The sequence below is a fragment of the Zalophus californianus genome, chromosome 6 (assembly GCF_009762305.2).
Source record: "Zalophus californianus isolate mZalCal1 chromosome 6, mZalCal1.pri.v2, whole genome shotgun sequence".
In the NCBI taxonomy this organism is placed as follows: domain Eukaryota; kingdom Metazoa; phylum Chordata; class Mammalia; order Carnivora; family Otariidae; genus Zalophus; species Zalophus californianus.
The window spans coordinates 28,053,921-28,067,680 of NC_045600.1; the positions used below are offsets into that span (position 1 = coordinate 28,053,921).

Genomic DNA, 13,760 nt, shown 5'->3' on the forward strand with positions numbered 1-13,760 from the left:
AGGTGCTTAACTGACTGAGCCAGCCAAGCACCCCCCAATAGTTTATTTTTGCCTTTGTTTCCCTTGCCTCAGGAGACATCCAGAAACATGTTGCTACGTCCAATGTCAGAGAAATTGCTGCCTGTGTTCTCTTCTGGGATTTTTATGGTTTCAGGTCTCATGTTAGGTCCTTACTCCATTTTGAGTTTATTTTTGTATAGGGTGTTAGAAAGTGGTCCAGTTTCATTCTTTTGCTTGTAGCTGTCCAGGTTTCCCAGTGCCATTTGTTGAAGAGACTGTCCTTCCCATTGGATGTTTCCTGCTTTGTCAAAGATTAATTGATCATATAGTTGTGGGTTTATTTCTGGGTATTCTGTTATATGGATCTATGTGTCTACTTTTGTGCCAGTACCATACTGTTTTGATTACCACAGATTTTTAATATAACTTGAAATCCAGAATTGTGAACTAAAGTCCAGTTTTGTTCTTCAAGATTGCTTTGGCTATTCGGGGTCTTTTGTGGTTCCATACAAATTTTAGGATTATTTGTTCTAGTTCTGTGTAAAATGCTGTTGGTATTTTGATAGGGATTACATCAAATCTGTATGTTGCTTTGAGTAGTATGGCCATTTTTTCTTTAAGATTCTATTTTTATGTAATGTCTACATCCAACATTGGCGCTCCAACTCACAACCCTGAGATCAAGGGTGTCATGCTGTACTGACTGAGCCAGCCAGGTACCCTGGGTAATATGGCCATTTTAACAATATTTGTTCTTTGGGGCGCCTGGGTGGTTCAGTCATTAAGAGTCTGCCTTGGGCTCAGGTCATGATCCCAGGGTTTTGGGATCGAGCCCTGCATCAGGCTCCCTGCTCAGCTCCCTGCTTCTCTCTCTCCCACTCCCCCTGCTTGTGTTCCCTCTCTCACTGTGCCTCTCTCTGTCAAATAAATAAATCGAATCTTTAAAAAAAAACCACAACAACAATATTTGTTCTTCTAATCCGTGAGCATGGAATATCTTTCCATTGCATTGTATCATCTTTGATTTCTTTCATCAGTGTATTAAAGTTTTCAGAGTACTGGTCTTTCATCTCCTTGGTTAAGTTTATTCCTAGGTATTTTATTATTTTTGGTGTAATTCCAAATGGGACTGTTTTCTTAATTTCTCTTTCTACTGCTTCATTTTTAGTGTATAATGCAAAGGACTTCCTTTCTTCCCTTCTGGTAACCATCCATTTTATTCTTCCTAATGATTTTGTATCCCATGGCCTTACTGAATTCGTTTATCAGTTCCAGTAGTTTTTTGATGGAATCTGTGGTTTTCTATATATATATAGAATCATGTCATCTGCAAAGAGTGAAAGTTTTACTTCTTCCTTACCAATTTGGATGCCTTTTATTTCTTCTTCTTGTCTCGTTGTGGCTAGGACTTCCAATAGTATGTTGAATAAAAGTGATGAGAGTGGACATCCTTGTCTTGTTCCTGATCTTAAGGGAAAAGCTCTCAGTTTTCCACCATTGAGTATGATGCTAGCTCTGGGTTTTTCCATATATGGCCTCTTATATGCTGGGGTATGTTCCCCCTAAACCTGCTTTGTTGAGGGTTTTTATCATGAACAGATGTTGTGCTTTGTCAAGTGCTTTTTCTGCATCTATTGAAATGATCATGTTTTTTTATCCTTTCTCTTGTTGATGGAATGTATCGTGTTGATTGATTTGCGAATATATTGAAGCACCCCTGCATCCCAGGGATAAATCCAACTTGATCATGGTGAATGATTTTTCCATGTATTGTTGAATTTGCTAAAATTTTGTTGAGGATTATTGCATCTATATTCATGAGAGGTATTGGCCTGTAGTTCTCTTTTTTTTTGTAGTGTCTTTTTCTGGTTTTGGTATCAGAGTAATGCTGGCTTCAAAGAATGAATTTGGAAGCTTTCTGAAGGATATTTTTATTGGGCATATAATTCCAGCTTGGCAGTTATTTTCTTTCAGCATTTTAAATATATCCCATTGTCTTCTGATTCCACTTTTTTTTTTTTTTTTTGCAAAGCAATGTCTTTGGTTTTTATCCGTTTTAAATCTTCTAGGTGATTTTCTTTTTTTTCTAAATATTTTATTTATTTATTTGACAGAGAGAGGGAGAGAGCAAGAGAGGGGACAAAAGCAGGGGGAGTGGGAGAGGGAGAAGCAGGCTTCCCGCTGAACAGGGAGTCTGATGTGGGGCTTGATCCCAGGAGCCTGGGATCATGATCTGAGCTGAAGGCAGACCCTTAAGGACTGAGCCACCGAGGCACCCCTAGGTGATTTTCTTTGTGTTTAAGTTCCTTGAATTCCATAGACCCTTTTGAATCTGTAGCTTGATATCTTCTGTCAGGTTTGGAATATATTTAAAATATTGTTTCTGTCCCACTCTTTCACTCACTCCTTCTGGGATTCTGGAGAGCTGTATGTTACATCTTTCTCTGTATCCTGTATGTCTCTAGTGTGCTTTCCTGTTTTCCATCTTTTTTGTTTTTGTTTTTGTCCTTTATGTGGATATTTTCTATTGACTTTTCTAGTTTAGTGTCCAATCTGCTGTTACAAGCATCTGTTTTATTATTAATTTTATATTTATATATATTTTAATTTTAGAATTTCAATTATTTTTTATTTGTTTTTATAGATTTCTGTTCTCTGGTGAAATTCTCATCTTGTCATCTATTTTCCAGAATATTTTAATCACATTTTACTTTTTATTTATTTATTTTTTAACGATTTTATCCATTTATTTGAGAGAGAGAGCACGAGCCGGGGGCACAGAGAGGAGAGGGAGAAAGACTCCCCACTGAGCAGGGGGCTTGACATGGGACTCGATCCCAGGATCCTGAGATCATGACCCAAGCTGAGGGCAGATGCTTAACCAACTGAGCCACCCAGATGCCCCTAATCACAGTTATTTTAAAATCTGTATCTGATAATTAAACTGTCTGGATCCCCTTTTGGTCTTTTTTTATTGTCTGCTTTTTCTCTTGGTTTTCAGTCATTTGGTCCTGTCTCCTAGCATTCCTGGTAATTTTTAAAATGAATGTCAGACAATGTATATAAAAAATTATAGAGGGTCTTGATGATGATATTGTTCTCTAGAGAGGATTTAATTTTCTTGTAGTGGTAGTTAAAAGTAGGAGCAAATGACCTTAATTGAGTACAGGCTTGAGATGACTAGAGGCTTTGTTTTAGACTTCTGAAGGGCTGGTTTAAGTCCAGTTTCCCCTTACTCTGAGAGTTTTGTCCTTCAGAGGTATCAAATGGAATCCTGGGGTATTTGCCAGAGCTTGTCCTTCTTGGCAGGACTGAACTGTAATTTTTCTTTTCCGAGCACTGTGAGCCTACCCAAAGTTCTGCTTACCTTTTTTGCTGTAAAATAGACTTAAAAAAAAATTTTTTTTTGCCTTTTGCTCCGCACACAGGTTAGGATTCAGTAAATACCCTAAGGGCAAATGCAGTACAGAATGTCCAGTCTCATTTTTCTGTGCTTGCCTTTTCTGTGGAATTTCAGCCCTCAAATCCTGCCTGTCTTGATAAGCCCTGAGCTCTCATTTCTGTCTTTGCAGCCCTGTGAGACTGCCAAAAGGTCTAGTATGCCGCTAGTGGTCTCAGGAGGAAAAAGTAATGGAGAATGGCAGGCTCAACTCTGCATCTCCTTTTTCTCTGGTATTTTGGCTTCTCATGTCCTGCCTGCTTTCTGTATTTATTTTTTTGTTTTTAAATCCTATTTTTATACTTTTTATTGCCAGGAGAATTGGTCAGATACAATCTATTGTATAATAATTTGTAATGGATGTCTATTATTAAATAATTTATTAAATAACTTAATAAGGCAATATTATAAACAGTTTTAAGCATATATTAATCATTGCAGTGAACTTGACAGATGAGGATCCTGCCCTCAAGTAGCTTTTATTCTTGCAGAGAAGAGAGGTATTAACTCTGTCTTCATTTATATTGTGATAAACCATAAAAGAGAAGTACAGGTTGTTACCTGCTTATTATAGATTTAGTTCAGGTGAGGGAGGTGGTGGTCAAAGACAGTTACTTTGAGGAAGTGATATTTGAGCAGAGCTCTGAAGGATGAGTAGAATTAACTTAGGGAAAAGTAAGATGTTGTTAAAACTATGGATTAAAGAGGGGCACCTGGGTGGCTCAGTCAGTTAAGCGTCTGCCTTCCGCTTAGGTCATGATCCCAGGGTCCTGGGATTGAGTCCTGCCTCGGGCTCCCTGCTCAGTGGGAAGCCTGCTTGATACTGGAGAGAAGTCTTTTTGGCCTATTATAAGTACTTCTTTGGATCTGCCCCCCCCCCTTTTTTTTAACAGACTTTACTTCTAAGAGCACTTCTACATTCACAGCAAAATTAAACAGAAAGTACAGAGTTCACATATTCCTTCTGCCCCCACATATGCACAACCTCCCTGACTATTAACATTGGGCACTGGAGTGGTACATTTGTTACAATCGATGAAGTTATTGTGACATATCATTAATACCCAAAGTCCATAGTTTTCGTTAGGGTTCACTCTTTGTGTTACATATTAAATGAATTTTGACAAATACATAATGACCTGTATCTAAGATTACAATATTATACAGAATGGTTTCAGTGTCCTAAAACCTGTGTTCTGCCTGTATGTCTCTCAAAACCCTCTAGCCCTTGGCAGCCAACCCCTGTCATACAATATGTAGCCTTTTCTCTTAGTCTTACATACGTTTTCCCTTTGTCTTTTCTTGGTTTGGTAGCTCTTTTCTTTTTAGTGCTGAATATTATTCCATTCTCTGGATGTATCACAGTTTATTCATTTACCTACTGAAGGATTTCTTGGTTGCTTCCAAGTTTTAGCAATTATGAATTAAGCTGTTATAAACAACCATGTGCAGGTTTTGTGTGGATGTAAGTATTCAACTCCTTTGGATAAATACCAAGGAAGAGGATTGCTGGATCATATGGTAAGAGTATGTTTAGTTTTTAAGGAACTGCCAAACTGTCTTCCAAAGTAGCGGTACCATTTTGCATTCCCACCAAGAATAAATGAAAGTTACTATTGCTCCACGTCCTTGCTAGAATTTGGTGGTGTTGGTGTTCTGGATTTTGGGCATTCTAATAATAGGTGTGTAGTGGTATCTCGTTGTAATTTGTAGTTCCTGAATGACATATGATGTTGAACAGCTTTTTATATGTTGATCTGCCACCTGTATATCTTTGTTGAGATATTTGTCAAGTCTGTTGCCCACTTTTAAATCGAGTTGTTTTCTTATTGCTAAGTGTTAAGAGTTCTTTGTATATTTTGGATAATAGTCCTTTTTCAGATGTATCTTTTGCAAATATTTTCTCCCATTCTGTGGCTTGTCTTATTCTCTTGACAGTGTCTTATGCTGAGCAGAAGTTTTTAATTTTAAGGAAGTCCAGCTCCTCAATTCTTTCTTTCACAGATCACACCTTTGGTCTTGCATTTAAAAAGTCATTATTATACCCTAAGTGATCTAGGTTTCTTCCTGTTATCGTCTAGTAATTTCATAGTTATGCATTTTATATTTAGGTCTATGATCCATTTTGAGTTAATTTTTGGAGAAGGCTGTAAAGTCTATGTCTAAATTTTTTTTCTAGTTCTAGTACCCATTTGTTAAGATTGTATTTTCTCCATTGTATCGTCTTTGCTGTTTTATATGAAAGATCAGTTAACTGTATGTGGGCTTTAAATTTTTGAATGAGTTTGTCATATCCACAAAATAATTTGCTGGGATTTTGATTGGAATTGTATTGAATCTATAGCTCAAGTAGGGAAGAACTGATATCTTGACAATCTTCCCATCCATGAACATGGGCTATTTCTACATTAATTTAGTTTATCTTTAATTTTGTTCATTAGGGTTTTCTAGTTTTCCTTATATAGATCTTATACATATTTTGTTCAATTGCCCTAAATCATACCTGAGTGTCTAATTTTTTAAGGTGCTCATATAAATGTATTGTTTTAAATTTTAAATTCCACTTGTTCGTTGCTGGTTTATAGGCAGTTGATTGACTTTTGTGTATTAACCTTGTATCCTGCAACTTTGCTGTAATTGCTTATTAGTTCCAAAAGTTCTTTTTTTTTAATTCTTTTGGATTTTCTGCTTATGCAATCATGTCATCTGTGAACAAAGACAGTTTTATTTCTTCCTTCCCAGTATGTATACATTTTATTTCCGTTTCTTGTCTTTTTTCATTAGCCTGGACTTCCAATATAATGTTAAAAAGGAGTGGTGAGAGGAGACATCTTTGCCATGTTTTTGATCTTATCAGGAAGTCTTCTAGGTTCTCACCATTAAGTATGATGTTAGCTGTAGGTTTTTTGTGGATTGAGGAAATTCCCCTCTATTCCTAGTTTGCTGAAGAGTTTTTATCATAAATGAATTTGGATTTTGTCAAATGCTTTTTCTGTATCTATTGATATGATCACGTGTCTTTGCTTTTTTAACTTGTTAATGTGTTGGATTACATTAAATGATTTTTGAATGTTGAATCAGCCTTGCATACCTGAGATAAATCCCGCTTGGTTGTGGTGTAAAATTTATTTTATACATTGTTGGGTTCAACTTGCTAATATTTTTCATCACATTTCTATTAATAATTGGCTCCCTCATGGCATGCTGATCAAATATTCAGTTAAAGCTTTGAAAAATAATATATATGTTGGATGACAGAATTGAAGACCAGTTTTTTTCCTCTATAGGCTGAATTGGCTAAATCTGCAAGATAGAATTTAAAGCACATTATATAAAGATTTTTGAGAATCAATTTAATGTGCACAGGTAATGGCACAAACTATCTGAGTTGTAATCCCAGCTTTCGCATTTGTACACTGTGTAACCTCGAGCCAGTTATTTAACCTCTCCATGTCTTGGTTTCTTCATCTATAAAATGGTGGTAATAATGTTACTTATCACATAGGGTTGTTATGAAGTATAAAAAAAGTAATATATGTTAAGTCTCATAAAACAATAGCTGGCACTTAGAGCTGATTAAATGTTACCTGTGATTATTATACAGTTCTGCACTTAGATTCAGTCTCAGTTGTTTAAGATGTGAGTGTTAGGACTTACCACAACTGAGAAAGATATCTTAGTCTTTTGTGGATTGTAAACTCAGGAGTGATAGTATGGTTTGGATAGGATAAGAGTTAATGTAGTTTAAGGGTCTAAAAGAGTGGTTACCAGCCTTGATACTGCCTATACCATTTCCCACTAATTTAGTTTGAAGAAGAATTAAAATTTAATATTTCTGAGTTTGCCAGAGTCTAGGAGAAATATTACTTACAAAGAAGAGGAGCTGGATTGAGGAAACCAACCAAAACATTCTTGGATTTTGGCATAAGATCCTGTAAAAGAAGGAGGGAAAAGTTTCATGCCTTTCTTTCTGGTGGCCTGTCCCTGACCTGTAGACACAGGGTTAGCACTGAGTGGAAAATTGGGCTGCTCTTCTTCTCTTCTAGTGACTGTCAAACTTAAAAAAAATTATTTATATAAAAGAAAGGCTTCCTGGGGCGCCTGGGTGGCTCAGTTAGTTAAGCGGCTGCCTTCGGCTCAGGTCATGGTCCCAACGTCCTGGGATCGAGCCCCGCATCGGGCTCCCTGCTCTGCAGGAAGCCTGCTTCTCCCTCTCCCACTCCCCCTGCTTGTGTTCCCTCTCTCGCTGTGTCTCTCTCTGTCAAATAAATAAATAAAATCTTTTAATAAAAAAAAAAGAAAGGCTTCCTTTCTCACACCTAAACTGAACACCCTAATAGTGCAAACTGTGTTCCTTTCCCCCCACCCTGATATTTAATGCCTTTACCTTATTGAAGTTTTTCCATAACTTTTACCTTTTAACTAATAATATAATTTACTTATTAGAATTAAAGTCCCACAAAAGCTTTTTTCACTGAAGCACCTAGAACAATGCCTGGGATAGCATAGATGCTCAGTAAATATTTGCTGAGTGAGCTGAATGAACCACAATCTCAGGCTGAACCTCAATGTATTACATCCATATGAGCATAGCAGCTTTAAATGGAGCCAGGGCAGGGACATAGAGTTCTCTCCATTGGTTCCTGTCCTCTTCTCCACCCTGTGGCATCTCTCTGAGTGTCACAGTTTGAAAACTGTTTTACGGGTAATGATCTGTGTAAGATTGCTAGAGTAGGGCTCACCCATTTTATCTTTCTTTCAATATCTAGAAATAGTAATTCCCAGAAAACAGCTGGGCCTGAGTGGGGTGATGTTGGATACCTGGAGTTGGCTACAGAAAGGCTCATTTCTTATGGGAAATATACTTCCTAAACTGTCGAGCTCTATTACTACAAGCTCTGGTTGAGAGAGAATGGCTGGTAGCAATGTGTATGCTATCAGTTCAGAATATAGGGAATATTGTCATGCTGATGTTCTAGATATTTAAAATCAGAAAATACAATAAAGATGAAGATAAATCTGAAGTATAAATAGAAAACAAATGAACCTGTGTTTCAAGTGAATAATGTAACCACACTGAAGATAACTGAAGATAAGATAGTACAAATTTTTCAAACTCAAGATAAAAAGAACTATAAACAAATAAGGAACCCTAGTTTGTAGGCTGGTTTTTTGTGATGGTATAAATTGACAATTTTAAAACTATTTTCTTTCTTTTTTTTTTGACTATTTTTTCTTTTTTTCTTTTTTAAGATTTATTTACTTATTTTGAGAGAGTGAGAATGAGAGAGAGAGAGAGAGAGAGAGAGTACATGGGGGGGGAGGGTTAGGGAGGGTTAGAGGGAGAAGCAGGCTCCTTGCCGAGCAGGGAGCCCGATGCAGGACTCGATCCCGGGACTCCAGGATCATGACCTGAGCCGAAGGCAGTCACTTAACCAACTGAGCCACCCAGGCGCCCTTGACTATTTTCTATTTTAAGATTGAGTAATGTAATGGGGGAGAAGGGAAGGTTCCTCCTTAAGATTGCAAATAAATGTAGAACTGTTGGAATTAAGGCAGACGCTTAAGGACTGAGCCACCCAAGCGTCTGCCTTCAGCTCAGGTCATCATCCCAGGGTCCTGGGATCGAGCCCCTCGTTGGGCTCCCTGGTCGGCGGGATGCCTGCTTCTCCCTCTCCCACTCCCCCTGCTTGCGTTCCCTCTCTCGCTGTGTCTCTCTCTGTCAAATAAATAAAATCTTTAAAAAAAAAAAAAGAACTGTTGGAATTAGAAAATGACCACTTCAGAACAATTTAAATAGTACTTTCACACAAGAATAATTTGCAGGTACCAAACTGTTGGGTGAAAGTTTGATGAGGAGTGTGATATTTACATAGCTTCAAGATAATTCCTTACAAAATACTAACTTACTACAAAGAGAAAAACAGTAACTTTACAGTGGAGAAACTTGGCAGGATACCCTTTAACCAAGTGATCAAAGTTAGCATCACTGATAATAGGACACAGTAACCTCTTGCAGCTTTTGATACATGTGTGAAGGACCCAATGTTACTTTGTGACATTCCTGCAGAAAATGCATAGCCTGAATTTAAACAGGAGAGAGCATCAGACAAATGTAAATTGAAGGATGTTCTATAAAATAATTGGTCTGTATTCTTTAAAAATATTAGTCTTAAAAAACATAGACTGAGGAACTGTTCCTTAAGATAGGATTCTAAGGAGACATTACCACTAAATGCAGTGCATGATCCTGAATTGGATTCTGGACTGGGGAAATCAACAGCTTTAAAGGACATTTTTAAGTCAGTTAGTGGCATTTGAATATGGACTCTAATTATGTAACAGAAATTTTAACATTGATACAATACTGATTTGGTTAGCTGTACTGTGGTTATCTCTCTGTCTTCCTAGGAAGATACATGGAAACATGAGTGCTAAAATGGTACAATGTGGGGCGCCTGGGTGGCTCAGTCAGTTAAGCGTCTGCCTTCGGCTCAGGTCATGATCCCAGGGTCCTGGGATCCAGCCCTGCATCGGGCTCCCTGCTCTGCGGGAAGCCTCCTTGTCCCTCTCCCACTCCCCCTGCTTGTGTTCCCTCTCTCACTGTCTCTGTCAAAAAATAAATAAAACCTTCAAAAAAAAAATGGTACAATGTCTGCAACTCACATGGTTCAGAAAAAAAGGTGTGAAAGAGAGAATGACAAAGCAAGTGGGATAAAATGTAAATAATTGGTGGTATTTGCAAGTTATATAAAGCTAAAAAGTTACCTAAAAATTCCCAAGTTACAGTCATCTTTTCATATATGGGAGTTGTGATTGAACAACTAGATTTTATTATTTATAGAATTATTTAAAAGTACAAAAAATTTTCTCATCACTTAGAGAAAGTAAAATAGTGAAGGAAATGCTGATTAAGTAAAAAAATTCCAAACTGTTAAGATACAGAGCAGAAGGACCTGAATTTTTGTTTGGAGTTCTGTCATGACCAAGTAACCTCATTGAGCACCTCACTGTCCTATATTCATTTCCTTTGACATGTGTACAGTAGGTTTTTTAAAGGACTTCTAAACATTTCCTATATAACTACTGTTTCCTTTAAAAAGTGTGCTTTGTAAAAATCAGATTGCCATGTTCCAGACAAATACTTTAGTAAATTTATTAAGAAAATTTGAAGACCATTTAAAAAATTTTTTGTTTATATTTTGAAAGTTTTTATTTAAATTCCAGTTAGTTAACTTACAGTGTAATATTAGTTTGAGATGTACAATTTAGTGATTCAACAATTCCATACATCACTTGGTGGTCATCACAACAAGTATGTTCCTCAGTCCCCATCAACTGTTTAACCCATCCCCCCACACACCTCCCTTCTGGTAACCATCAGTTTGCTCTCTATAGCTAAGAGTCTGTTTCTTGTTTTGTGTGTGTGTCTCTCTCTCTCCTTTTCCTCCTTTGCTCATTTGTTTCTTAAATTCCAGATATGAGTGAAATCATATGGTATTTGTCTTTCACTGACTGACTTATTTCACTTAGCATAATACTGTCCAGCTCCATCTGTGTTGTTGCAAATGGCAAGATTTCATTCTTTTTTATGGCTGAGTAATAGTCCACTGTACACACACATGTACCACATCTTTATTCATCAATCAGTGGATACTTGGGCTGCTTCCATATCTTGGCTATTATAAATAATGCTGCTGTAAACATAGGAGTGCATGTATTCCTTTGAATTAGTGTTTTTGTATTCTTTGGGTAAATACCCAGTAGTGCAATTGCTGGATTGTAGGGTAGTTCTATTTTTTGACTTTTTGAGGAACCTCCATACTGTTTTCCACAGTGGCTGCACCAGTTTGCATTTCCATCAATAGTACACAAGTGTTCCTTTTTCTCCACATCCTCACCAACACCTGCTGTTTGGTGTGTTGTTGATTGTTGATTTTAGCCATTCTGACAGGTGTGAGCTGATATCTCACTGTGATTTTGATTTGAGTTTCCCTGAGGATTAGTGATGATGAGCATCTTTTCATGTGTCTGTTGGCATTTTTGCAATTATTTTTGTTACAAGGGAATATTTTGGGGAGTGGAAGTTCTTTATTAAATCTTTAGCTACAGTGACATACAACATTTTAATAATTTTTATGTAATAAATTATTTTAATACTTGGTATAATTTTTATTAGACTGGTGACATTCATAAAAACTCACCTTGATAATAGTATCAGTGAGCTTCTAATAAAATTATTCTGTAGGGTTTATGTAAGACATTATTCCTATCATTCCTTAAAAAAAAAGGTTTTTACCAAGGTTCTAAAAATGAGGCATGTTCAAATACATTGCTTACAGTTTTTCTTTGTTCTAGAAATTTGTGAAATAAAGATTTAAAGGTATTTTTTTCATACTTTTCTGGATTAAAACAAATTATGAGTATAGTTGATATACAATGTATTAGTTTCAGGTGTGTAGTATAATGATTCAACAAGTTTATACATTATGCTATGTTCACCACAAGTGTAGCTACCATTTGTCACCATACAACACTATTATAGTACCATTGACTGTATTCCTTTTAGTCCCATGATTTATTCATTCCATATCCAAAAACCTGTATTTCCCACTCTCCTTCATCCATTTTGCCCAACTCCCTACCCTCCTCCTCTCTGGCAACCATCAGTTTGTTCTCTGTATTTATAGATCTGATTCTGTTTTTGTTTGCTTATTTATTTATTTTTAGATTATACATAAGTAAAATCATATAGTATTTGTTTTTCTCAGTCTGACTTATTTCACTTAGTATAATACCCTCTAGGCCCATCCATGTTGTCTCAAATGGCATGATCTCATCCCTTTTTATGGCTGAATAGTATTCTGTTTACACACACACACACACACACACACACACACACACACACGTCTTTCTTACCCATTTGTCTGTTGATGACACTTAGGTTGCTTCCGTATCTTGGCTGTTGTAAATAGTATTGCAATAAACAGGACTGCAAATAAAAAAAAAATAAAAAAAATAAAGGTTTTTTATATTGTATTACTAAAACCACCCCCTTCAAATAAACACCTAACTGTATAACAAATAGATAATGTTATAGATAATTTACTGGTAAATTCAGATATTAATAGAAATGTGTTTATTAATTATAAAATTATTTGATTGAGATTCCAAAGTCAGCAATAGTGACACTTTAACTTGTTTGACCAGTGAAATGCTACTTAAAATGCAGTAGTCATGGGGCGCCTGGGTGGCTCAGTCAGTTAAGCGTCTGCCGTCAGCTCAGGTCATGTTTCCAGGGTTCTGGGATCGAGCCCCACATCGGGCTCCCTGCTCTGAGGGAAGCCTACTTCTCCCTCTCCCACTCCCCCTGCTTGTGTTCCCTCTCTCGCTGTGTCTCTCTCTGTCGAATAAATAAATAAAATCTTTAAAAAAAAATGGAGTTGGGGCACCTGGGTGGCTCAGATGGTTAAGCGTCTGCCTTCGGCTCAGGTCATGATCCTAGGGTCCTGGGATCGAGTCCCGCATCGGGCTCCCTGCTCCTTGGGAGTCTGCTTCTCCCTCTGCCTCTCTCTCTCTCTCTCTCTCTCTCTCTCTCTCTCTCTCATGAATAAATAAATAAAATCTTTAAAAAAAAAATGGAGTAGCCATTCCTTGGTAGTAACAATAGTTCTACCCTGCTTTGATGGCATGTCTTTTTTTTTTTTCCTCCTTATAAAAATTCCTTCCTTCCATTGCCAGGAATCACTCCTTGTTGACACAGCTCTTCATATTTTGGGCCCCTTGAATACTTACTACCGGTGTTAGAAAGGATATGTGTGGAATGGAATTTGTGGGAGTTGTCAGCAAACAACAGTGTTTATTCTGTTTGTCTCTTTCTTTGTGTGTATACAGTATTTCATATTTCAAAGATTCAGTAATTTACCTCTTAGGCATTTGACTTGTATCTAGAGGCATTATTTATTAGAATTAGAGGAGATTGTGGTTCTACATTAGTGTGTGGATTTTAGAGTTTCTGCGGTAACTTGGAGTGGTCATCTTTCTTATATCATTAGGATAAAGTCCTGTTTTCTGGGGGAAATTGAGGACCTCCTCTTTGTATTTTGTATACCTGTGTTTTGTTTGGAATTACTCTATCAGTGCAATGTAGCAATTATGTTACTAACAACAATTTTGTGAGATGTTTATTATTCTCATTTTACAGATGAGGAAACTGAGGCTTGGTGAAGTTACGAAACTTGTCCAAAGTCACACAGCTTGTAAAGGGCACAGCCAAGATTCAGAGCCAGGTCTGTCCAACTTCAAAACTCTTAATTATAGC

The 13,760-nt window shown here is 36.9% G+C and overlaps 1 protein-coding gene across 22 annotated transcripts in view; it reads left to right on the plus strand.

The window, feature by feature from the left end:
- Positions 1–13,760, plus strand: part of NUMB (NUMB endocytic adaptor protein) — a 180,745-nt gene that overhangs the window by 58,774 nt on the left and 108,211 nt on the right. For 18 of the 22 annotated variants that reach the window (XM_027572239.2, XM_027572238.2, XM_027572237.2 and 15 more), the window contains one exon: positions 13,644–13,728. The exons of the other annotated variants lie outside the window; for them this stretch is intronic. The gene's annotated coding sequence lies outside the window, so the exon portion shown is untranslated. The remainder of the gene's footprint in view (positions 1–13,643; positions 13,729–13,760) is intronic. 22 annotated transcript variants of the gene reach the window in all.